Genomic DNA, 12,932 nt, shown 5'->3' on the forward strand with positions numbered 1-12,932 from the left:
AGGCTTTTCTGGCAGGCCCCTTAACCACTAAGCCATCTCTCTAGCCCTTGAAATTGTTTAATTTCTAGGAAGTCTGGACTGAAACAGTAGAACTTGTCAGGTGTGATGGTGTATGCCTTTAATCCCAGCACTGGGGAGGCTGAGGGCTGAGGTAGGAGGATCACCGTTGAGTGTGTCTGGAGGTATAGAGTGAACTCCAGGTCAGCCTGGGCTAGAGTGAGACCCTACTTCGAAAATCAAAAAAAAAAAAAAAAATTAAATAAATATAAATAATAAAAGGGCTGGAGGGATGGCTTGACGGCTAAGGCCCTTGCTTGCAAAACAAAAGCACCCAGGTTCGATTCCCCTGACCCACGTTAAGTCAGATGCACAAATTGGTGCATACATCTGGAGTTCGTTTGCAGTGGCTGAAGGCCCTGGGGCGCCCATTCTTTCTCTCTCTCTCTCTCTCTCGCTCAAATAAATAAAATAAAATAAGTATTTAAAAAAATAAAAATAAAAAGCTAGAACTCTCCTAACCGCGAGGGGAGCTGTTTTCTCCGGGACCTTTTGTTTTGCATCCACACAAGCCCACGCAAACACTGCGCTGGATTTACGATTGTCATCTGAAACAAAAGAGATAAAAGTTATCTGCACGGTGGAACAATGTATTACGTCTGCTTCCTCTCCCCGCCGCGGCCAGCCCCTCTCCGCACCGCCGCGCACCCAGCGGGGCTCGCGGGCTGTCACGGAGGCGCGCTGCAGCTCGGCGGGCAGGGGGCGGGATCCGGGGCTCCGCTCCCCATCCTGTGCCCTCCTCCCCGGGCCTCCCTCCTCCTTCCGGGCGCTGCGCCCTCTCTAGCGCCCCTCTCCCGGTGCCCAGTGCCTCCCTCCCAGGCCGAGCCCGGTCCTTCCCGGGGAACCCCCCCCCCACCCTACAGGGTCTTTGTGTCCCCCCCCCCCCCCAGCCCATCGCGGCTGCATCTCGGCGGACAGCTCCGGGCTGTGTGTGTGCGCGTAGGGGGAAGCTCGTCGTCTGCATCGCGGCCCCTCCTCCGCGGTTCTCCGGACCCCGACGTCCCGCGGGCGGCTCGAGGAAGGCGCGGCAGGGGGCGCTGCGCGGGCCGAGCTGCGGGGCGGCCGGGCGGGGGGCGGCGCGGAGGAGGAGGAGGAGGAGGAGGAGGGAGCAGGAGGCGGTGGCGGCGGCGGCGGCGGCGGCTGCGGCGGCGGCGGCGGGGGCGGGGAGCCGAGCGCGGGCGGGAGGCGGCGGCGAGACACAGCGAGCGCCGAGGCTCCAGCGAGCGCCGAGGAGGAGCGGGAGGAGGAGGAGGAGGAGGAGGAGGCAGCGAGCGCACAGCGACGAGCACCGCGCCGCCGCCGCCGCCGCCGCCGGCAATCCGCCGCCATCCGTCCTCCCCGCGCCCGGCCGCCGCCCGACCGCCATCGTCCGGCCCAGTCCCGCGCGCCCCAGCAGACCAGGTAGGCCGCGGCGCGGGCCGAGGCCGTGGGCTTTGTCCGTGTGCGGCCGCACGGTCCGTCCGACCTTTGTCCGCCGGGGCTGTGCGTGTGTGCGTGTGTGTGTGTGTGTGTGGAGAGGGGGGTGGCGGACGGCGACGGGAGAGCTGCCCGGCCGCGGAGGCCTGCGCGGGGCTGGAGGCCTGGCCCAGGGCGGCGCTCGTCCGCTTCGCCATTGTTGTGGCGGCGGCGGCGGCGGCGCCGAGGCCTGGGCGGGCGGGCGGGCGGGCGGGCGGCGGCCTCCGGGCCGGGCGGGGCGCTAGGCCGGGGCTCGGGATGCGGCGGCGGCGGGCCTCGGCCGCGGTGGGGATGGGGGAGGGAGGCCGGCCGGGCCGCGCGGGTCCCGCCGGGCCGAGCTGCCCCGACGGTTGGTTTGAATGCGGACACCCAGGGGTCTGTTTTCCAACACGCCGCGGTTGAAAATGTTGAATAATAAACAGGATGTCGCTGCTCGCGGCCTGCCAAGATGGGTTCTCTTCCCCCCCCCCTCCAACCCCCAACACACCAGCGCTTTCCCTCCGCCTTGCTGTAAGAAATAACCTTCCTGTCGTCTAGAGTGTGAGCCTCCCAGCAATGAATTCGCTTACAGAAACCTAGATGCTGCTTTCTCTTTGTACATGTGGTGGGGGGATCGAAGCCCACCTTTAGGCCAAGAATAGTCTCCCCCCGCCCCCCCCCCATTCCTCTTCCCTCCTCGCCGCAAAGCAATGGTGAGCTTGAAGGAAGTGGGAGAAGGGGGGCGCCGATGCTCTCTGGAACGTGTCATTTACTAAATGGCTGCCTTAGGAGAAACCTTTTTAAAAAAGGCTTTTGGGCTACAGGACGGCCGTGTTTCTTTTCTTGCAGGGTCCCTCCCTGTGCGTTTTGCGTGTGTTTTCCGTGTTACCGCTCGGTTCTGTTTTCCAACCCATCCGTCCGGAGCCGTAGCGTGGATTTCTCAGGAATCTGGTTTACAGCTGCTGTCTGTGTGCGGTGTTGTGCAGGGCTGGATCGGAGGGGCCCAGGCTCGCTCTGGGGTGTTGAGGACCTGCTGCTGCGGGGCCCTCTAGGGCTGCATTTTCGTTGGCGTGAAGAGACACATTGCAACCTTGGGGGTTGGGAAGATGGTGCAGTGTTGAGCACAGGCCTGGCAGGCAGTCAGTGATATTTAATTGTTCCGGTGTTGTTTGGTGTAACTGCTGTCAAGTCCTACGACTGAGGGTTGACCACTTGTGGTGTGACCATAGTGCAGGGCTGTGCCCCAGCATGCCACAAGTGATGGCTCCAGGTGGGGACATGGGAGAAGGAATTCAAAGCACAAAACATTATTGAGTGAGGCAGAAAGATTGCTTCCAGTTCCAGGCCAGCTCGAGCTACAGTGTGAGACCCTGTCTTAAAACAAAACAAAAAGAAAATACTCTCCTACTTATTATTGGGAACTTGGTCAGTGTTGGACCCAAAGCACCTATTGGCCCTGCAGTGTGGGTGAATAGGCTCCCGTCCAGACCTGGGTAGGTGGGCTTTTGGCAGGCTGATACCGAACAGGGTGTGCAGGGCAAGAGGCTGGTGCCCATGGAGCCCTGTCTGTGGAAGATAATTGCTCTCCTTGGGGATGGACAAGTAATTGTTTGGGGAGCCTTGGCTTGTTAGGGCAAGTGTCCTCTTGGAGCTCCACAGGCTGCATTCCAGTCCTCATTGGGTTACCTTCTGCAAGTCTCTGAGCTGGGCTCCTGCATCTGTAAAATGGGAATAATTAGTCCTGCTTTACTATCTCTTGGGAAGCCTGACAAGTGTTTCCACTTGTAGGAACTTAATGTACGTGTGTGTCATTCTTGTTGCTTTCTTTTTTCTTTTTACCATTTTCTTTGTTCCTGGCCCTTTCCCTCCTGTTCTGATTTATGGAATTGTAACCTCCCCTCCTCAAATGCTATGACCTGCTAATGTTTGGATATTCTGGTTATCACCCAAGTTGCCTGAAAGCAGCAGAATGGCTCAGAAGAGCCAGCGATTGCTGCTAGCACCTGAAGTCTGCTGTTGATGGAGATGAGACATGGAAGGATTGAGACCTAGTTTGCTTCTTGACAGAACCTGGTAACTTGTTGGTAATTGGAGACAATTGCTTGGAGACATTGTAGCCTGGAGAGAGAGAGAGAGAATATGAATGATGTGTGTGTGTGGGGGGGGAGTGGTTTGTCTGAATTCACTTTGGCATTTCCTTAATGCTTTCTTAAAATGTTTTATTTATTTTAGAGAGAGAGAGTGGGTGCTCTAGGGCCTCCAGCCACTGCAAACGAACTCCAGATGCGTGTGCCCCCTTGTGCATCTGGTTACGTGGGTCCTGGAGAATTGAACCAGGATCTTTTGGCTTTGTAGGCAAATGCCTTAACCGCTAAGTCTTCTCTCCAGCCCTTCCTTAATTAATGTTTTTTAAAGAAACTTCTGTGCTCCCTGCAGACCTGGCTGTGGAAAATACCTCAGCAGAATTATATATTGTCCTTTTATTCCTTTTAAATATTTTTCATGCTCACACCTTTAAAAAATATTTATTTGAGAGAGAGAGAAAGGGGCAAATAGAGAGCCCGATGTGGTGGCACACCCCTTTAATCCCAGCACTCAGGAGGCAGAGGTAGGAGGAGCACCGTGAGTTCGAGGCCATCCTGAGACCACATAGTGAATTCCAGGTCAGCCTGGAGAAGATAGAGTGAGACCCTACCTCGAACCCCCCCCCCCCAAAAAAAAAAGAGTCAAACAGAAAGAATGGGCATGTCAGGTCCTTCAGCCACTGTAAATGAACTTCAGATGCATGTGCTACCTTGCGCATCTGGCTTACATGGGTCCTGGGGAATCAAACTTGGATCCTTTGGCTTCACAGACAAATGCCTTAACTGCTAAGCCATCTCTCCAGTCCCTGTCCTTTTCTTCGTAGCCCTTCTCACCCTTTAGCCCATCCTTTCTGTCTGGATCTCCTTTGGGCCAGTGTGGTCTGGCTCTGGCCCACTTCTTTCAGTGGTTAGAGAAGGACACCCCTATCACCTAGCTTTTGGTTCCCAGGGAATTCTAGTTATCACTGCTCACTAATGCTGGATGTATGGCATCCTTGCTCTAAGTCTTAACCAGTCTGCCCAGGGCTGGAATGGGTGAGGGGAAATCCCAGGGCCTGAGAGTAAGAAAACCTTGGGAGAGTGGAATTTCTGGAATGGCAGGTCAGAACTGGTTCTTTTGACCTGGGCTTGGCTGAGGGATTTTTGCTAGGCTTTTGATTGGCCTCTTAACCATCTCCATCCCCTTTGAATTTCAGTTCTCTCTGCGTGAAAGATTATTTTATTGGCCAGGCATGGTGGTGCATGCCTTTGATCCCAGCACCCCGAGGCTGAGGTAGGACAATCGAGGCCATCCTGAGACTTCAGAGTGAGACCCTACCTCGAAAAACCAAAAAAAAAAAAAAAGAAACAACCAAAAACCAACAAAAAAATTATTGTACTTTGAAGCTTCTTTTTTTTTTTTTTTTTCCCCTTGTACAAAGTACTGACTCATGTTGCTAATGGCTGTGTGCTGGTTGTGTGTCTCATTATTCTACCATTTAAGATTGATCACTTCTGTGTTGGTTTCTATTTCCAACCAGAATAGGCCAGGAGGACAAGTGCACATATTTCTAAGTTCGATAATGAGGCTTCTCTATTGTCAAGTGTGTGGATCTTGTTACAGGCGGGCAGGTATTAAGAGGGTGTGTGTATACCAGATCTTAAAACAGTACACTTTCCCTTGGCCGTGGGGGGGGGGGGGGAACTGCCAAAAGATGTCTGCCTGGCTTTGTGCTTAGAATCTCTTATTTTTGGGTTTAAAATGAATTTTGTGTAGAAAGGCAAGGATTGGGGTTTGTATAGCCTCAGGAACCTTGGGTTTGTCATTTGGATAGGGACCATAGCGTGTGGTGCTGGATGAGGGAGAGAGGTCGGGAAGGGTGAGTTTTCTGGAGAAAAGAACTTGTTTACTGTCAGCCTGTGAGTGTCACGGGGCCCTTTGGGTCTAGCTTCCCACCTGGGAGCTGGAGAGGCTTTCCCTTGGGTGATGGCACTGTTTACACCAGTGGGTGGCACGTGGGGATCTTGTATGCTGGGAGGAGGTTCACCTCTGTGACTTGAGCCAGGAGTCCTGCTTGAGCTTTGTTCATGACTGTGATTGTTGATCCCCCCATGTGACCTGAGAAACCTGCTTCCCAGAGCTGAGCCTGGGCTGAGCCTGCTGGATGCGGCAGCCTTGCTGGTGTGTGAGGTGTCACCCCAACTGAGGTTGCCCACCTTCTTTGCTTTGTCTGTGACATTCCTGCCTCTGTCTCCCTCTGCAGCCAGTTTTGTGGCTTCAGCCTGGGTCCTTTATCCTTCCTTGCCAGATCATCAGACTTTCTTCTTTGCCGTCGCAGAAACAATATTTAATTCCTTTTTAGTTCGCTGGTCATGTAACAAATCCTCCATGAGCACTTAAAACTGCCTGCCATTGTGCAATGCAAGGCCTTCAAAGCAAGTTTCCCCCTTTGACAGAGCAATGTTGCTGGGAAAAAAAATTGGAAAATCCTAAAAAGGATAAATATAAAAATAAAAATAGGAATCACCTGTAACCTCACCGCCAGAAAGAACTACAGTGAAGATTCTATTTCTTTTTCTGATTGTGTTGGCATTTTCAAAACTGGAACATTCTATATATACTGTGTGCACAGTTGACAGTTTTTCCTGTTAATGTTGTAGTGCATTTCCCTAAGTTATCAATAACATGGTATTTTCCTAACTGCACAGTTGCTATTGTGCGAAATGTGCCATGATTTATTTAATCTGACATTTTCTTAGAAATGTTGGCTATTACCCATCTTCCACTTGTGTGTGAGCCCGCCTGTATATGTGTGTTTAACATTGTACTGGTGCGGTGTGCTTTTATGTGGAGGCCAGAGAACAACCTTAGGTGGCATTCCTCAGGCACTGTCCACCTTTTTTTTTTTTTTCTTTGAGACAGTCTTTCATTGTTTTGGAAATCACCAATTAGGTTAGACTGGCTGGTCAGAGAGCCTGAGGTTCTTCTGTCTTTGTCTCCCCAGTACTGGGGGTTGAACTCAGGTCCTTACGCACTTTACTGACTGAGTTGCCATCTCTCCAACCCTCCAGTTTCCTGTCTTGTAAACAGGATTGTGGGGAGTACCTTGCTCACTGGTTATCTGAAGTGAAATTTCTGAGGTCAGAAGGTGTGAGACTTGTTCTTCTGTTTTCTTTTGTCACTATCAGTTCTCCTTCAATTTTGTCTTCTCCCTTTCCTCTTGAACCCAAAGTGGCTTCTTTTGTGAGCCCCACCAGGGTCTGACTCTTTAGAAGAGAGTCTGGACAAAGCCCTTGTTTTGAACACACAGACACTTGGAAAGCAAGCCCTTTCCTAAAGAGTTACTTGACAGCCTTCAACCTTGTTCTCACTCTCTGCCTTTTTAAGAAAATTATTTATTTATTTTCAGGGAGAGGGAGGGAGGGAGGGGGACAGGGTGTGTATAGGTGTGCCAGGGCCTCTTGCTGCTGCAAATGAACTCCAGATGTATGAACCATTTTGGTTTTTTTTCCTCAATTTTTATTAACATCTTCCATGATATGAACCATTTTGTACATCTGGCTTTATATGGGTACTGAGGAATTGAACTTGGACTAGCTGGCTTTGCAAGCAAATGCCTTTAACTGATGAGCCATCTTCTAGCTCTTCTGCCATTAAAGAATTTTTTTTGTATATTTCAAAAACAGAGAGTGTGTATGTGAACGAGTACGTGTAGGTGCATCAGGACTCCCAAACTGAAAGCCCCTCTCCCAGCCCCAGGCTTTGCTTTCTGTCTGAATTTGACCATTCTTGAGCCTTTGTGTAAATGGGAACACCCAGCATCCAAAAATTCATCCCATGTTGCAGTATGTTTCAGATTTTCCTCCTTAAGCTGGGCATGGTGGTACACACCTGTAATCCTAGCACTCAGGAGGCGGAGACAGGAGGTTCAAGAGTTCAGTGCTGACCTGTGCTATGCAGTAAGACCTTGTCTAAAGACAACAAAAAATACATTTTTTTGGGGGGGGGTCAGGGTCTAACTGTAACCCAGGCTGACCTGGAATTTATTACATAGCCCAGGCTGGCCTCAAACTCACATTATCTTCCTATCTCAGCTTCCTGTGTACTGGGATTGTAGGTATGAGCCAACCTCTGCCTTTTTATAAAATATTAAAAAATATTTTTAAAAAATTTATTTTAGGTTTTTTGAGGTAGGGTTTCACCCTAGCCCAGGCTGGCCTGGAATTCACTACATAGTCTCAGGGTGGTCTTAAACTCATGGTGATCCTCCTACCTGTGCCTCCTGAGTGCTGGGATTAAAGGCGTGCACCATCTCGCCCGGCTATTTTATTTATTTGAGAGAAAGAGGGAGGGAAGGGGGAAGAGAGAGAGAGAATATGAGAATAGGGATGTGCCAGGGCCTTGAGCCGTTGCATATGAACTCTAGATGCATGTGCCACCTTGTACATCTTGCCTTATATGAGTCCTGGGGAATCCAACCTGGGTCCTTCGGCTTTGCAGGCAGGTTCCTTACACTAAGCCATCTCTCCAGCCCTCCCCTCCAGACATTTTTTAGGTTGAATACTATTACAAATAGATACATAGTTCATTTTGCCAGCAAAAAGACAGTTTTTAAGTTGGATCTTACTGCTTACAGATTCACCGTACATTTTGTTTATCCATCCATCCACCTGTGAATGACAGCTTTTCAATAGCACTGTTTTTGTGGTGGAATCCTCCAGTGCACTGCACCTATCCTGTTGCTTCTTGAACATCTGTGAATTCTGTCATCTGGGTATTGCTTAAGCTAGAGAGCTGTGTAAGAGCGTCTCACAGGAATACCCTAGAATCAAGCCCAACGTGGCCAGCGAAGTAGGGGAGGTGTTCTGGAACACGTAGCAGCCCTTGACAATAGTATACTGAGAACGGGGCTAGAGCTGGGCTTGGAGGTTGAGGTAGGAGGATCACCAGGAGTTCAAGGCCACCTGGCTATAGAGTGAGTTCCTCAGCCTGGGCTAGAGTGAGACCCTACCTCAGGGGGAAAAAAAAAAGGTATTTCTAGGAGCTGGGAAGATGGCTCATTGTAAAAAGGTGCTTGCTTGCAAAGCCTGCTGACCTGGATTCAGTTCCCCAGCCACTCATGTAAAGCCTGATGGGCATTTGTTTGTGGCAGCAAGATACCCTGGCATGCCTACAGACACTTTTTGTTGTTGTTGTTGTTGTTTGTTTTTTTGAGGTAGAGTTTCACTCTAGCCCAGTCTGAACTGGAATTTACTCTGTAGTCTCAAGTGGCCTTGAACTCAAGGTGATCCTCCTACCTCTGCCTTCCAAGTGCAGGGATTAAAGGCGTGCACCGCCACGTCCGGCTTTGGTTGGTTTTTCAAGGTAGGGTCTTGCCTAGCCCTGGCTGACCTGGAATTCAGTAAGTCTCAGGCTGGCCTCACATTTGTGATTCTCCTACTTTAGCCTCTCAAATGCTGGGATTAAAGATGTGTGCCATCACATCCAACCCACAATTAAAAAAATATTTTATTTATTTAAGAGAGGGAGAGAGAATGGACATGTCAGGGCCTCTAACCATGGCAAATGAACCCCAGATGCATGTAACACTTTCGTGCTTTCAGCTTTATATGGGTACTAGAGAATTGAACCTAGGTCCTTTGGCTTTGTTAGCAAACACCTTAATTGCCAAGCCATCTTTCCAGCCCACAGCCCACGATTTTTAAGAACATATTTGTTTATTTTTTAACTTTATTTTTGAGAAAGAGAATGGACACACCAGGGCCTCTAGCTACTCCAAATGAATTCCAGACACATGCCACTTTGTGCATCTGGCTTTATGTGGGTACTTGGGAACTGAATCCCATGTACCTTTAACCACTGAGCAATCTCTCCAGCCCACCCACCCCCCACACACAATTTTTAAAAATGTACTCCTAAATTGAAATAGAAACTGTGTGCCTCCAGCCTGCTTTTGAGCACGCAGGGGCCCTTCTGCAAATGCTCACCCCTCCCCAGCATGCCTTGGGTCATCTCTTTGTTCAGATGATGGCATGGAAAGTAGTCTTCTCCAGTGCCCTTTCCCAGGTTCCTTTGTGTCTTCAGAGCTTTTTTTGGCAGGTGGTGTTTACATAGATAGAGTCCAGAGCTTAAAGAACAGCTCTGTTCCAGTCAGGACAGAAAGCCCAGGCCTGTCTGGGAGGGGCGTAGTCCCTCTTGCCTGGGTGACCTGTCTGGGACTGAATGGGCTCAGTGTTTACAAATTGCTGGGAGAGCAAAACTTTGTTCTAAAATATAATATGACATTTTCTGCTGTTTGCTTGTCTGATAAAAATTAATAGATATAATTAATATTTATATGAAAGAAAAAGCAAGTATACACAGAGAAATGAAAGCACTTTTCTCCCCAACCTCCCCACAGTAACCACTGTTTACAGTTCACTGTGTTTATTCCTCCAGATTCAGTGCACACATAAATATGGGCTTATAGGAAGGCTTTTTAGAAAACAAATGGGGGCTGGGCTGCAGCTTAGTGGCAGAGTGTTTGTCTAGCATATTCTGTTCAAGGCTCTGGGTTCCATATCCAATAATCAAAAAAATAAACAGAAGAAACAAAAACCAAAATGAGACGACACTAATGTTATGTTGTAGCGTGCATATGCTTTTTCTCTTTCTCTTTTTAGTTTTTTCGTAAGTAGGGTCTTGCTGTAGCCCAGGCTGACCTGGAATTCACTCTGTAGACTTGCCGGGTGGCCTTGAACTCACGGCAGTCCTCCTGAGCACTGGGGTTAAAGGCGTGCACCATCACACCTGACTCGGCTTTTTTTTTTTTTTTTAAGTTGAGTATACGGGTGTGTGCAAAGATGTGCATGCCTGCACATGTCTCCTATCATTCCTCTGCCCTCATTCTCTTACTCTTCTGCTTGTCTCTTTGAGATAGTCTCTCACTGAACCTAGAACTGTCATTATAGATCACACTGGCTGACCAGTGGGCCCCAAAGATTCTCTGGTTTTCGTTCCCCACAGGACTGAGGTTACAGAGGTGTGTGTCCATGCCCAACTGTTTATGTGGGTGCTGGGGAGTTGCATTCAGGGCATATCAGGCCTTCATGCTTGTATGTCAAGCATTCTCATTCACTGAGCCATCTTTCAGGGCTCCTCTTACAATTTTCTAAAATTTTATTTTATTTGCAAGCAGAGAGGTGGGGGGAAGGGAGAAGAAACAGGAGGCAGACAGGGAGAATGGGAGCACCAGGGCCTCCAACTGCTACAAATGAACTCCAGGTACATGCGCCATTTCCTGCATCTGGCTTTATGTAGGAACTGGGGAATCAAACTTGGGTCGTTATGCCGTAACTGCTTAGCTCTCTCTCCAGCACCTAAAATATTTTTTATTGATTTTCAAGCGGGAGCAGGGATGCATGTGCCCCTCCGGTTTGCATCTGGCTTCATGTGGTTAGTGGGGAATAAAACTCTGGATGTTAAGCTTTTCCAGCAAGTGCTTTTAACCACTGAGGCATCTCTCCAGCCCCCATTTACTTATTTATTTGAGAGAGAGAATGAGTATGCCAAGTCCTCTAGCCTCTGCAAATGAACTCCACATGCATGTGCTGTTTTGTGCATCTGACTTATGTGGGTACTGGGCAGTTGAACCCAGATCCTTAGGCTTCCCAGGCAAACATCTTGACTGGTAGCCATTTCTTCAGTTGTAAATTTTGTAAAATGTGTGTGTTGTCTGGGAGTGTGCATAAGTGTATGGAACCCAGAGGACAACCTTGTGTGTGGTTCCTTAGAAGTGCTGCCCGTCTTTGAGACAGGATCTCATTGACCTGGAGCTTGCAAATTAGGATACTGGCTGTGGCCTGTCTCCTCTTCCCTGGTGCTGGGTTTATAGGCGTGCACCACCATGCCAAGTTTTTTTTTTTTTTTTTTCCTTTGGTGGGTTCTGGGGACCAGAGTTGGGTCCTTTGGCTTACAAGGTAAGCACTTTACCCATTGTGTTATCTCCCCAGCTTCCCCTTTTTTCTGAAATGGTCTTACTCTGTATCCCAGATTGACCTGTAACTTCATGGTAATCCACCCACTTTAGCCTCCTGAGTACTAGGATTATAGACATGAACCACCATGCTTGGCTCCTGGTGGACTCTTAAAAAAAGTTAAACGTTTGGGCTCCAAAGGTTCTTTCTCAATTCATTTGGAAGGAAACCACTGTGAAAAGTTTCTTGTTATTCCTTATAGAAAAAAAGCCTATTATGTCCCATCATAGCAGGTATGGACAGATCACGTGGTCTCTATTTGATCTGACTTGGCTCCTGTTGGTGGACACTTGCTCTATGTAATTTTTGGGTATTAAATAACTTGGGTAACAATGTCAAGTTTTTCTTCAAAACCATAAACTGTATAAAACACTCCTGAGAGTGTGTTTCTGCAGCATCTGGATTTTTGCACTTGAATATCATTTTGTTTTTGCCTCCCTCACCCCCAGGTACGGTCTCACTCTAGCCTAGGCTGTCCTAGAACTCACTTTGTAGTCATAAGCTGTCCTTGAACTATCCTCCTACCCTTGCCTCCAGAGTGCTGGGATTAAAGGCATCCAACTTTGAATAGCATTTTGGTAAGCATTCTAAGTCCTGTATCTGTTTAATGTATAGTAGAAAGTGGGAGCAAGTGGTTCTGCATGAATGGATTTGGGGTCCTCCTGGGTGTGTCAGAAGTTGTGATTGGGTATGTTAGAAACTGTTGCTGTGATCATGGGTGTGCAGTGCTGGGTCTGGAGCTTCGAGCTGACCAGTTGGGGAATCAGGAGGAAGCGGAGAAGGGTATCAACAAGGGACCCAGGTGGCTAGGTCCTAGTTTGTGTTTTGTTATCAACTAAAATAATGGTCCTTGATGTAGATGTTTTCTTCTGGCCTTTGTATCCTGGAGTCTAGTGCCTGTGGTTGAGAGAGACTGCCTCCCTTTGGAGTTTCCTGTGGTCCCTTGGCATTTTATAGCCTTCGGTGGTTTTGGCATGGGATCTGTTTGGAGGCCCAGTCCTCTGTCACATCTTCTGACAATGGTTCTTGGCTCTGGCTTTGACTTTGCAGGACACCACAGCTGGAGGATGAAGAGACTGAAGAAACAGCCACTGGACATACCTGGATGGTGGTGGTGGTCAGGTGGGGTGGGGAGGCTTGGGGTTCTTGCTGGCCAAGTGCCCGGAGACAGTTTGGAATGTAGTGCTTCTGTAGTGGGTTGTTTTTATGAGCTGGATCCTAGAGGGAGTTCACTGGAAGAGCTAGGAAGCTGCCCCACCTGCTGCTCCCTGGGGAGGGCAGCTCTCTGTGGCGGTTCTATATATTGAAGGAGGCGCCCCATGGTGGAAGGCTTCTATGGGGTCAGTCACCTGCCTGGAAGCC

The 12,932-nt window shown here is 49.4% G+C and overlaps 1 protein-coding gene across 10 annotated transcripts in view; it reads left to right on the forward strand.

Moving 5' to 3' along the window:
- The first annotated feature begins 1,374 nt into the window (after positions 1–1,374).
- Prrc2b (proline rich coiled-coil 2B) overlaps positions 1,375–12,932 on the forward strand; it is a 104,013-nt gene continuing 92,455 nt past the window's right edge. For all 10 annotated transcript variants that reach the window (XM_045153091.1, XM_045153119.1, XM_045153097.1 and 7 more), the window contains exon 1: positions 1,375–1,458. The gene's annotated coding sequence lies outside the window, so the exon portion shown is untranslated. The remainder of the gene's footprint in view (positions 1,459–12,932) is intronic.

The sequence above is a fragment of the Jaculus jaculus genome, chromosome 1 (genome assembly GCF_020740685.1).
Source record: "Jaculus jaculus isolate mJacJac1 chromosome 1, mJacJac1.mat.Y.cur, whole genome shotgun sequence".
Classification (NCBI taxonomy): domain Eukaryota; kingdom Metazoa; phylum Chordata; class Mammalia; order Rodentia; family Dipodidae; genus Jaculus; species Jaculus jaculus.